Source organism: Dasypus novemcinctus, chromosome 15, assembly GCF_030445035.2.
Source record: "Dasypus novemcinctus isolate mDasNov1 chromosome 15, mDasNov1.1.hap2, whole genome shotgun sequence".
In the NCBI taxonomy this organism is placed as follows: Eukaryota; Metazoa; Chordata; class Mammalia; order Cingulata; family Dasypodidae; genus Dasypus; species Dasypus novemcinctus.
Window position 1 is genome coordinate 94,576,984 of NC_080687.1, and position 12,794 is coordinate 94,589,777.

At 37.7% G+C, this 12,794-nt stretch overlaps 1 long non-coding RNA gene across 10 annotated transcripts in view; it reads left to right on the forward strand.

Moving 5' to 3' along the window:
* LOC131273456 (uncharacterized) overlaps window positions 1-12,794 on the forward strand; it is a 407,742-nt gene that overhangs the window by 215,236 nt on the left and 179,712 nt on the right. The window lies entirely within an intron of this gene.

Below are 12,794 nucleotides of genomic sequence, written 5' to 3' on the forward strand. Positions count from 1 at the left end.
GCAGGTGAGTCAATAGAACAATGGAAGGGCCTTTGGAAACCCTATTACAGTGTCAACCAGCTGACAATACCTTGCAGGGCTGGGGCAATGTTCTCCAGGCGGCTGTGTGCTCTAAATTAGTGTCCACTCTATGGTGCTATTTCTCCCCTAGCCAGGATTCACAACTCCAGGAATCAAGGACAATGGATACATCAGTGGTATCACTCACTATTAACCCTAGTGATTCACAAGGAATATTTTTGCTTCTGGTCCCTGTAATCTTAAACTCTACTGGTGTACAGGTCTTAATTTCAGTAAGAAGAGTGCTTCCACAGGAGACAAAACACTGATTCCACTGAACTGGAAATTAAGACCATTACCTGGCCACTTTGAGCTCTTTATACCTCTGAATCATTAGGCAAAGAAGGAAATTACTGTACTGGCTTTGGTGATTGATCCCAACTATCAGGGGGAAATAGGACTGCAACTGGACAGTGGAGGTAAAGAAGGGTTTGCCTGGAATACAGGAGATCCCCTAGGGCATCTCTTCATATATACCATGCCCTATGATTAAAGTCAATGGAAAACTACAACAACCCAATCCAGGCAAGACTAACAATGGCCCAGAAACTTCAGGAATGAAGGTTTGGGTCATCCTACCAGGCAGAGAACCATGTGCATCTGAGGTGCTTGCAGAGGGTAAAAGGAATATGGAATGGGTAGTGGAAAAAGTTAATTATAAATACCAGTTGTAAGCACATGACCAGTTACAGAAATGAGGACTGTAATAGTTATGAATATTTCTTCCTCATTTTGTTATGAGGATGTTTGCATATATACATAAAACAAACATCTTTGTCTTCTTCCCTGTCTTATCTCCTTATCATATGACATATGGTATATTATGTTCATGTCATAATATTTAAATTATAGAATATAAGATTTAAGAGTGAATATTTCCCATGGATTTGCATCCTATCCTGGGGAGAGTTCACACATGTCCAGTTGTATGAAGGGCAATTGAGTACTGTTAGGTGAAAATATGCCTATGATTTTTTATTTAGAAATTAAGTTTGATTTAAGGTGATGTGTATGGCTGCCAAGTCGACAAGGGTTGATTGTGATGGTTAAGTTCATGTGTACCTAGCTATTTGTCCAAGCAAACACTGACCTGATTGTTACCATGAGGACATTTTGTGGACTCAAATCATCAGTATGTTGATTGAATCTATGGCTGATTACATCTACAATCAACTGAGGAGATTGCCTTCAACAGTGAGAGATGTCTCATCCAAAGGAGAAATTGTGATTTCATTAGTCAGAAGAGAGAATTTCCATCTGCACTTTAGTCAGCCAGCTTTCCTAGGAAATTCATTGAAAACCTTCATTGGTGTTCCCAGCTTTCAGCCTGCCCTACAGAATTTGGGCTTGCCCATCCCCACAGTCATACAAGACAATTCTTATGAAAATATCATAATAGTTAGATATCTCCTGTTGGTTCTTTTTTCCCTAGAGAACCTTGACTAATATAGGCTGTTTGATAAAATTCCCCTCTGAAGCCATATGTACCTGAACTTTCCTTTGTTGAAAGGATTTTTTTATCTCTTTACTAGTTATTGGTTTGTTGAGATCTTTTGTTTCTTCTTGAATTAGTGTAGATAGTTTGCATATTTCCAGAAACTTGTCCATTTCATTGATGTTATCTAACTTGTTTGTGTAACATGTTTTTATAATCCTTTTTATTTGTGGACTCAGTAGTAATGTCCTGCTTTTCATTTCTGATTTTAGTTGTATCCTCTCTCTTCTTGTCATCATCAGTCTAGCTAAAGTTTTGTCAATTTTATTCATCTTTTCAAAGAACCATTCTCTCTATTGATTTTTATTCTCTATTTCATCTATCTTCACTATAGTGTTTGTATTTTGCCTTCTCTCACTTTGTTTTTAGTCACCTCTCTGTTTTCTAGTTCTACTGGTTTTGAGATTCCATTTATGATTTGAAACCTTTCTTCTTTTGAAATGTACCCATTTAGATATATAAATTTCCCACTCAGCACTGCCTTTGTGGTATCCTGTAAGGTTTGGTATGTTGCAGTTTTATTTTCCTTTGCCTCAAGGTATTTTCTAATTTCCATTGTGATTTCCTCTTTAACCCATTGATTGTTTTTTTTTTTAAGATTTATTTATTTATTTAATTTCCCCCCCTCCCCTGGTTGTTCTTGGTGTCTGTTTGCTGCATCTTGTTTCTTTGTCCGCTTCTGTTGTCATCAGCGGCACGGGAAGTGTGGGTGGCGCCATTCCTGGGCAGGCTGCACTTTCTTTTTCACGCTGGGCAGCTCTCCTCATGGGCGCACTCCTTGCACGTGGGGCTCCCCCACACGGGGGACACCCTTGCGTGGCACGGCACTCCTTGCGCGCATCAGCACTGCACATGGCCAGCTCCACACGGGTCAAGGAGGCCCGGGGTTTGAACTGTGGACCTCCCATATGGTAGACGGATGCCCTAACCACTGGGGCAAAGTCCGTTTCCCTAACCCATTGATTGTTGATGAGTATGTTTAATTTCCACATATTTGTGAATTTCCAGTTTCTCTATCTGGGACATTTTAAAGCTGGATGGACCCACAAAAGAATGTTCTTAAAATTAATTCATTTCTGTGGGTGTAACCTACTACAGCTGGGACATTTTAATTAGTTATTTCATTTGAGCATGGTGCATGGTGGATCTTAATCCTTTTACTGGAATCCTTTATAAATTGGGTGAATGTGGAGAGAAAAAGCTGGAAAAAAGACACTGAAGCAACATAACCTGGAGAGAATGGAGAGCCCAGCAGATACCACCATATGTCTTGTCATGTGTCATAGGGGACCAGGATTGCTGGCAGCTGTTCTTTGGGAAGAAAGCATTGCCTGATGATGCCTTGATTTGGACATTTTTCTCAGCCTCAGCAATATAACCTTGTGAACTAATAAATACCCACTGTAAAAACCAACCCATTTCAGGTATATTGCTTTCAGCAGCCTAGCAGACCTAAATGCTATTTGTTGTTGATTTCTAGCTTTATTCCATGTGGTCAGAGAAGATACATTGTATGACTTCAATATCTTTTAATTTACCATGACTTTTTTTGTGACCTAGCATATGGTATGTGCTGGAATATGATTCATGTGCATTTACGAAGAATGTATATCATTCAAGTCTTGTATTTTCTTATTGATCTTCTATCTGATGTTCTATTCATTATTGAAAGAGACATGTTAAAGTTCCATATTATTAGTGTAGAGCTTTTGGTTTCTTGCTTCAAATCTATCATATTTGCTTCATGTATTTTGGGGCTATGTTGTTAGATTCATGTATACTTATAATTCATATGTCTTCTTGTTGAACTGACTCACTTATCAGTAGATATTGACCATCTTTGTCCCTCATAACACTACTTAACTTAAAGTCTATTTTATGTGATATTAGTATAGCTACCCCAGCTCTCTTTATTACTACTTGTGGTATAGGTTTTTCTATCCCTTCACTTTCAGTGTACATATGTCTTTGGATTTAAGGTGAGTCTCTTCCTGACAGCATATACTTGGGTCATGCTTTGTTATCATTTCTGCCAATCTCTGCCTTTTGACTGGGTGTTTTAATCCATTTACATTTAAAATAAGTACTGATTATTCAGGACTGTCTTCTGCCATTTTGCTAGTTAGTTTTGGAAGTCTTAGGCCCTTTTGGACCTTTAAGTCTTCTGTTAATGCCTACTTTTATATTTGTTTGATTTTTTGTGTTGTGCCATATTAAATGCCTTTTCATTTCTATCTGGGTATATTTTTCATATCTTTCCCTTGTGGTTACCATGGTGTGTTAGTAAGCCAAAGGGGTGCTGATACAAAGTACCAGAAATCTGTTGGATTTTATAAAGGGTATTTATTTGGGGTAAAAGCTTACCATTACAAGGCCCTAAAGAGCTCAGTTCAAGGTTACTTTCTCACCAAAGTCAGTTGTCATGTGTTAAAGCAAGATAGCAGGTCATCTGTGCCTGGTCTCTCAGGGTTTCTATTAATGGGTCTGGTAAGGGCTCGTTTCTTTTTGAGCCTTCTCAGTTGCTCTGTTCTCTTCAGCTGCAAACTGTCAGGTTCGTCTCTGGTCCCAGGCCTTTAGCTGTTTGAGCCTTCTCCTTTCTGTCACATAGCAGGACAGAAATGACCAAGTTCTCTCCTCCTCTGTGTATCTTCTTGTGTGAGTATCTGTTTATATAGGCCCACCAAGGGGGGAGGGACTCAACCTGAGTTATTCCCTAGTGAAGCGGTCAGATCAAAGCCCTAATCTTAACATAATTTAAACAAAGACATCTCAGCTGGATGTAATACAATCAAAGGGGATCACTTCCAGAGGAATTGATTAGTTTACAAACATAATCTCTAATTTTGGTGTTCATAAAAAATCTCAAACTGCCACACATGGGGTTAAATTTAACATCCTAAATATATATCAGTCATATTTGATGTGATACCAACTTGACTTCAATGGCATACATATACAGTTTTCCTGTTTTCCTTGTCCCCCCACCTTTTTTTGGTATTTGTTAACAATTATATCTTTGTATATTGTATGTCAAAAGCCACAGACTTATCATTGCTTTTTATGCATTTGCATTTTATCCCCTGTAGGAAGCAAGATGTGGAGTTACATACCAAAAAATACAATATTATGCTACTGGCATTTATAATTACCCAAATGGTTACCTTTCCTCGAAGTCTTTATTTATTTATCCTGATTCAAACCACTGTCTAGTGTCCTTTGAACTCCCTTTAGCGTTGCTTTTAGGGCAGGTTTAGTGACGATAAAGTCCCTCAGTTTTTGTTTATCTAGGACTGTCTTAATCTCTCCCTCATTTTGGGAAGAAAGTCTCACTGGATATAAATTTCTTGTTTGGCAATCATTTCTTTTTCAGTACTTGAAGTATTTCAACCATTTATTCTTTCTGCCATGATTTCTGATGAGAAATCAGTATTCAATCTAATTGGGATTCCCTTGTACATAACATGTTGCTGTTCTTTTGCAGCTTTTAGAACTCTCCTTGTCCTTTGCATTCTTCAGTTTAATCAGTATATGACAGGATGTGTTTTTCTTCATTTTTTAAAATCTTGTTTGTTGTTATCTGGTCTTCTTGGATGCATACTTTCATGTCTTTCACTAAGGTTGGAAAGGTCTCTATCATTGTTTCTTTGCATATTCCCTGTGTCCCTTTCTCTCTTTCTTCTTGTGGAACTCCTAAAATGCATATATTGTTATACTTGATGGTGTTCCAGAAGTCTCTTAGGCTATTTTTACTCTTCTATAATTCATTCTTTCTTCTCCTAAGCCTTATTTCAGACTTATTGCAATTGTGTTGTCTTGGAGTTCACTGATTCTTTCTTCTGCCAGCTCCATTCTGTTGTTGAAACTCTCCTGGGAATTTCAACTCCAGTAGTTCCGTTTGGTTCCTTCTTGAAATTTTTGCTAATTAAATGCTGTGATCAGCAATTGGCCTGTACCCATCCCGGATCTTGGGGAGTGTGTAGGGTAGGGGCCTTCAAGCATTAGTGCTTAGCAATGGAACTCTAATGATTCTGGGGTTTCTTTCTTTTCTCTGTATCCCTTCATCAGCTATTATCTGAATCCACCTCCACATCCCTATTCTCTATGTGTCTATCTCATTTCCCAAATTGATTCCAGACTGATAGAGAAAAAGGAGAGGGGAAAAAGAGGTTTACTCATTAATGCTACTTCTCCCTCCCTTCTTTCTCTCTCCTTCCTGTTCATGAACATGTGCACACACATGTAAACCCACCACACAGGCTGTCTCAGATATCTGACTGCTTTAACCAGAAGCTGGTTTTTTTTTTATTTCCTGTCATGCATCCTCAGGATTTATCATGCTGTTACTTTTCATGCCTTGAAATTCCTATTAAAAAAGAGCATGATTTCCTTCCACATTTCCTGACTTTATTCTTATGGCTTTTTAAAAATATTCCTTGGCAGAGATAAGAATACTTTAACAGGCTTTCCGCTGTCCTCTGGAGAGAATGTCAAGAATAGGTGAGTTGATTATGACTGATCTGAGTGGGGAAACCTCATAAAGTATCCACAGAAATACAGAGTTTCCTTGATGAGCTGTAAGCTTCAGTAGATAACTTTCTTTTTTAAAAAATTACGTGAAAAAGAAAGGAACAGTCCAAAGAGGGAAGTTTCTTTACCCCTAGTCTGTGACCCATAGTTACTAGCAGATAAATCAAAATGCCTTTTTATAAGACTCTATGCTAATGAAGTATGTTGTTAATGCAGGAAAGTGTGGGAGGGGGAGGGAGTGGGGCATATGGGAATCACATATTTTTTTATGTAAGATTTATGTAATATAAAGCCTCTTTAAAAAGAAAAGAAAAAAGAAGAGACTGTTATTGGAGTGGTCTAAGGAGGACAGGATCCTCTTTGGAAGCGCGGATGTTGGTAGCAGTGGACAGGAAACAGAGGCACCCTCAGCTAAAGCAAAAGAGTAATAGACCCTGGATCTGACTCTGATCCTCCAAGGCTCTGCCTCCATCTGTGGGTGGTGCCCCAATACCTAGACAGATCCTCATATTGTATGGAGCCCTTGCCTCAGCAATGCACTCATTTGAACCCTATGTTAGGGGCAGGATGGAGGTGAGGTGGTAGAAAAATTGACATATGGAAAATTGGAAGGGGCAAGAGGAATGGACACTTATATACTGGACTTGAATTTGAAATATATTTGTACATATGGGGATTAGGTGGATAATCAAGAAGTATATTTAATTCTTGTTTTTTACAAATCAATTTTCTTGATACATATTAATAAAGCATAAATCCATCCAAAGTGTGCAGTGAATGATATTTGGTATAATCACATAGTTGTGCATTCATCACTTCAACCATTTTTAGTGCATTTTCATTATTCCAGTAATTATAATAATAATAATAATTAATAATAAAAATACAAAAACTAACCAAAAAAACTCTACCTCTCAATCTCTCTGTGCTTCCCTGCCGTGCATAGCTACTATTCTGTTTCCTTTACTCTAGTTTATTTGTATTCATATTTTGTAAAAACTGTCTTATGTGTGCAGTATCACTTATATTTGTATTTTACATAAGGTTTCACTATCTAATATAGTCCCATGTTACATTTTTAAAGTTTTCCTTCTAGTAATATACATGACCTTAGACTTTCCCTGTCAACCACTCTCATATAATAGCTCTGCTATTTACAAACACTGTGATGTGCTCTCACCATTTCCATTTATCTCCAAAGATTTACAAACTTTTAACCAGTTTGCACAGATTAACCCCCAGCTTTCCATTCTCTACCATCCATTTTCTGGTGATCTGTATTCTAATTATTGACTCCATGAGTTTACATAATATATTCAGTTCATGATAGTGCAGTAATACAGTGTTTGTCCTTTTGTGTGTGATTTGCTTACTGAACATAATGTACAGGTTCATCCATGTTTTCAGATGCTTTATGACTTCATTTTTTCTTACCACTGCATAATATACACCACAATTTGTTTATCCATTCCTTGGTTGATGGACATCTGGGTTGTTTCTAACTTTTGGCTATTATGACTAATGCCACTATGAACATTGATGTGTACATGTCTGTGTCATTGCTCTCAGTTCCTCTGGGTATATACTCAGTAGTGGTATTGCTGGAATACAGATATATGGTAAATCTATATTCAACTTCTTTAGAAACTATGAAACAGTCCTCCACAGTGGCTATACCATTCTACATTCCCATGAACAGTGAATAAGACTTCTATCTCTCCACATCCTCTCCAACATTTATAGTTTTCTGGCTTTGTAATAATGGTCACTAATAGGTGTGAAATGATATCTCATTGTAGTTTTGATCTACATTTCCCTAATCACTAGTGATGTTGAACATTTTTTCATGTGTTTCTTCACCATTTGTATCTCTTCTTTGGAAATTGCCTTTTCAAGTCTTTTGCCAATTTTTTAATTGGGTATTTTGACTTTTTATTGTTGAAATATATGCTCTCCTTATATATAATGGATATTAAACCCTTATCAGATACATGATTGATGAATAAATTCTCCCAATGAGTCATCTGCCTTTTTACCCATTGGACAAAGTCCTTTGAGGTGTGAAAGTACTTAAACTTGAGGAGGTCCCACATACCTATTTTTTCTTTTATTGCTCATGCTTTGGGTGTAAGGTTTAAGAAACCACTGCCTAGCACAAGATCATGAAGATGTTTTCCTACATTATCTTCTAGGCGTTTTATGGTTGTCACTTTTATATTTAGTTCCTTCATCTATTTTGAGTTAATTTTTGTATAAGGTGTGAAAGAGGGGTCCCCTTTCTTGCTTTTAGATATGGCTATTCAGTTCTCCCAGCACAATTTATTTTTTATTTATTTATTTATTTATTTTTTATTGACTTTGTAATAATATTACATTAAAAATATATATGTGAGGTCCCATTCAACCCCACCCCCCACCCCACCTCTCCCCTCCCCCCCCCAGCAACACTCATTCCCATCATCATGACACATCCATTGGATTTAGTAAGTACATCTTTGGGCACCTCTGCACCTCATAGTCAATAGTCCACATCATGGCCCATACTCTCCTCCATTCCATCCAGTGGGCCCTGTGAGGATTTACAATGTCCAGTGATTGCCTCTGAAGCACCATCCAGGGCAGCTCCATGTCCCAAAGACGCCTCCACCTCTCATCTCTTCCTGCCTTTCCCCATACCCATCAGCCACCATGTCCACTTTTCCCAATCCAATGCCACCTCTTCTATGTGGACATTGGATTGGTTGTGTCCATTGCACCTCTATGTCAAGAGGAGGCTCAGATTCCACATGGATGCTGGATGTAATCCTCCCACTTTCAGTTGTAATCTCTCTAGGCTCCGTGGTGTGGTGGTTGTCCTTCTTCAACTCCATCTTAGCTGAGTGTGGTAAGTCCAATAAATCAGATTGTAGGTGCTGGAGTCTGTTGAGGCTCAGGACCTGGCTATCACATTGTCAGTCCAGAGATTCAAATCCCCTAAATATATCTTAAACCCCAACATTAACTGCACCTCCAGCACATTAGCATGAAAGTCTAATGAAGGAAGATCCCATCTGAGTCCAGATTCATCACACATAAACACCATTTCCAAAGAGGGGCCATCTGCCCTGGTAGTTAACCCCATCGGCCATGACCATAACTCCCATGGGTCTCTTTAGCCCTCAAAGGAACCAATATCTGGGGGTTGCATCTGCTTTATCTGTCTCTCTGACTCTGCTCAGTTGTGCATGAGGGCAATCCTTCTGCCAGCCTCCAGACTCTTTTTTAGAAACTCGTAGCCATATAAACTCATTTCTCCTTTCCATTTCCCCCTTACTTTAGGTCAAACAGCATTTTAAAGTCATGTTATTTTATGTAGACAGGGATATTCTGCTGATCCGCATTGAACCTTCCGTTTAAGGTCATTTTCCAGTTGCATCATCAGTTGGTATTTGATAGTGGTCCCTCGGTGCCAGGGAGGCTCATCCCTGGGTCCAGCACAATTTATTGAATAGACTGTTCTAGCCCAGCTGGGTGGGCTTAACAGCCTGGTCAAAAAACACTTGACTATAGATATGAAGATCTATTTCTGAGTTCTCTATTAGGTTCCATTGGTTAATTTGGTTTTATGCCAGTACCAAGCTGTTTTTTGTCTTCCTTCCTTCCTTCCTTCCTTCCTTCCTTCCTTCCTTCCTTCCTTCCTTCCTTCCTTCCTTCCTTCCTTCCTTCCTTCCTTCCTTCCTTCCTCCCTTCCTCCCTCCCTCCCTCCCTCCACTGTAGCTAAGTAATAAGCTTTATAGTCAGGAAGTGAGAGTTCTCCCACTGTGTTCTTCTTTTTAAGATGTTTTTGGCTATTTGGGGCCCCATACCCTTCCAAATAAATTTGATAATTGGCTTTTCCATTTCTGAAAAAAAAAAAAAAAAGGCTGTTGAGATTTTATTGGGATTGCTTTGAACCTGCAAATCAGTTTTGGTAGAATTGATATCTTCACAATATTTAGTCTTCGAATCAATGAACATGGACTGTCCTTCCATTTATTTAAGCCCTTGGTTTCTTTTAGCAATGTTTTGTCCTTTTCCTGAATATAGGTCCTTTATTAATATACTTGGATAAGTTTATTCCTAAATATTAGATTGTTTTAGTTGCTATTATAAATTGAATTTTTTCTGATTTCCTCCTCAGATTGTACATTAGTAGCATATAGAAATGTTATTTTTGCATATTAATCTTATATCCTGCTACTTAGCTTGTTTTAATTTTAGTAGTTTTTTTTTGGTGTGGATTTTTCAGGATTTTCTAGATAATAAATCATATCATCAGTGAATAGTGCAAGTTTTACTTCTCTCTTTCTTATTTGGGTGCCTTTTCTTTCTTTATCTAGCTTAATTGCTCTAGCTAGAACTTCTAGCACAATATTGAATAACAGTAGTGACAGTGGGCATCCTTGTCTTCTTCCTGAAAGCCTTCAGTCTTTCACCCTTGAGTTCAGTGCAGCTGTGGGTTTTTCATATATGCACTTCATCGTATTGAGAAAGCTTCCTATCTTACTTTTTGAGTATTTTTATCAAGAAAGAGTGCTGTATTTTGTCAAATACCTCTTCTGCATCAATCTAAAGGATCATGTGATATTTCTTCTTCAATTTATCACTGTGGTTTATTACACTACTTGATTTTCTTGTGTTGAATCACCGTTGCATACCTGGGATAATAATCACTTGATCATGGTGTATAATTATTTTAATGTGCTTTTTGATTGTTTGCAAGTATTTTGTTGAAGATTTTTGCATCTGTGTTCATTAGAGGTATTGGTCTGTGATTTTCTTTTTTTTTTTTGTAGTATCTTTATCTGCTTATGGCATTAGGGTGATGTTGACTTCATGGAATGAGTTTGGTAGCATTCTTTCCTATTCAATTTTTTGAAAGAGCTTGAACAAGATTTGTACAGATCGTCTTTGAATGACTGGTGAAATTCACTTATAAAGCCATCTAGTTCCATGCTTTTCATCTTTGGGAGGTTTTTGGTGACTGTTTCAGTGTCTTTACTTTTGATTGGTTTGTTGAGGTCTTCTCTTTCTTCTAAAGTCAGTGTAGGTGGTTCATGTGTTTCTAGGAATTTGTCCATCTTATCCTCATTGTCTAGTTTTTTGGCATACAGTTGTTCATAGTATCCTCTTATGATCTCTGCTGTTTTTGTGGAATTAGAGGTAATGTCCACCCCCCTCCCTTTGTGACTTTATTAATTTGCATCTTCTCTCTTTTTTTCTTTGTCAGATAGCTAAGGGTTTGTTGATTTTGTTGATCTTCTCAAAAAAATTTTTTTGTTTTTGTTGGTTCTATTGTTTCTTTGATCCTGATTTCATTTATATCTACTCTGATATTTACTATTTCTTTCCTTTAGCTTTGTTTAGGATTAGTTTGCTATTCTTTTTTTAGTTACTCCATGTGTACAGTTAGAGCTTAATTTTACTGTATTTATTGGAGGCTATAAATTTCCCTGCTTTTTAAAATATATTTTTATTTATTTTTAGAGGAAACATAGATTATATAAAATCTTACATAACAAATATAGGGAATTCCCATATGCTCCACTCCCCACACCTCCCACTTTTCCCACATTAACAACTTCTTTCATTAGTGAGGTACATTCATTGAAATTGATGAACACATTTGAAGCATTGTCACACAGCATGGATTATAGTTTACATTGTAGTTTACACTCTCTCCTGCTCCTTCTGTATGTATGGCAGGATATATAATGTCCTGTATCTGTCTTTTCAGCTCTGTTTTTGCAGTGTCTCATGAGTTTTGATATGTTCTGTTCTCATTTTTATTCATCTCAAGATATATGCTGAATTGTCTTGCAGTTTCTTCTGTGATCCGCTGAATATTTAAGAATGTGTTGTTTAATCTCATTTAGTAATGAATTTTCCCTTTTTCCATCCATTATTGATCTCCAGCTTCATTCTGTTATGGTCAGAGAAAATGTTTTGTATAATTTCAGTCTTTTTAAATTTATTGAGACTTGTCTTATGACCCAACATATCATCTGTTTTGGGGAAGAATACATGAGTGCTTGAAAAGAATGTATATCCTGCTGTTTTGGGGTACAGTGCTCTATAGATAACTGTTAGGTCTAGTTCATTTATCATATTATCCAAGCTCTCTGTTTCTTTATCTTCTGTCCAGATGTTCTATCCAATACCAAGAGTGGTGTACTGAAGTCTCAAACTATTATTGCATAGACAATTATTTCTCCAAGTTTCCCAATGTGTGCCTCGTGTATCTTGGGACACTCAGGGTAGGTGCTTAAATATTTAGTATAGTTACTTCTTTGTGAATTATTCCTTTTTAAAATATATAATGACCTTCTTCATCCCTTATAACAGTTTTGCATTTAAAATCTATTTTAGGGGATTGAGGCAAGATGGTGTCAGCTTAAGGTGGGCACTCATTACCTCTCTTGCAAAAAATGGCTGAGAAAGGGCAAGATCCTGCCTGAGTGAGCTGTTTTAGGAATGCACCTATCAGGGGGCTTCAGGGCACTGAAATGGAGGGAACAGTATAGAGATTAGAAGCCCAAGGGAAAAGCCTGAGTTTCTCACCCTAGTGTCTGTAAATGGCAGGCAGCTAAGCCCCACCCTCAAGGCAAAAACCCCCTGCAAACCGCCTGACTCCCACCAGCCACCAAGCGGGAGGGAGTGTTCTCCAGGAGGAAGAGGGTTCTGGAGAAGGGTG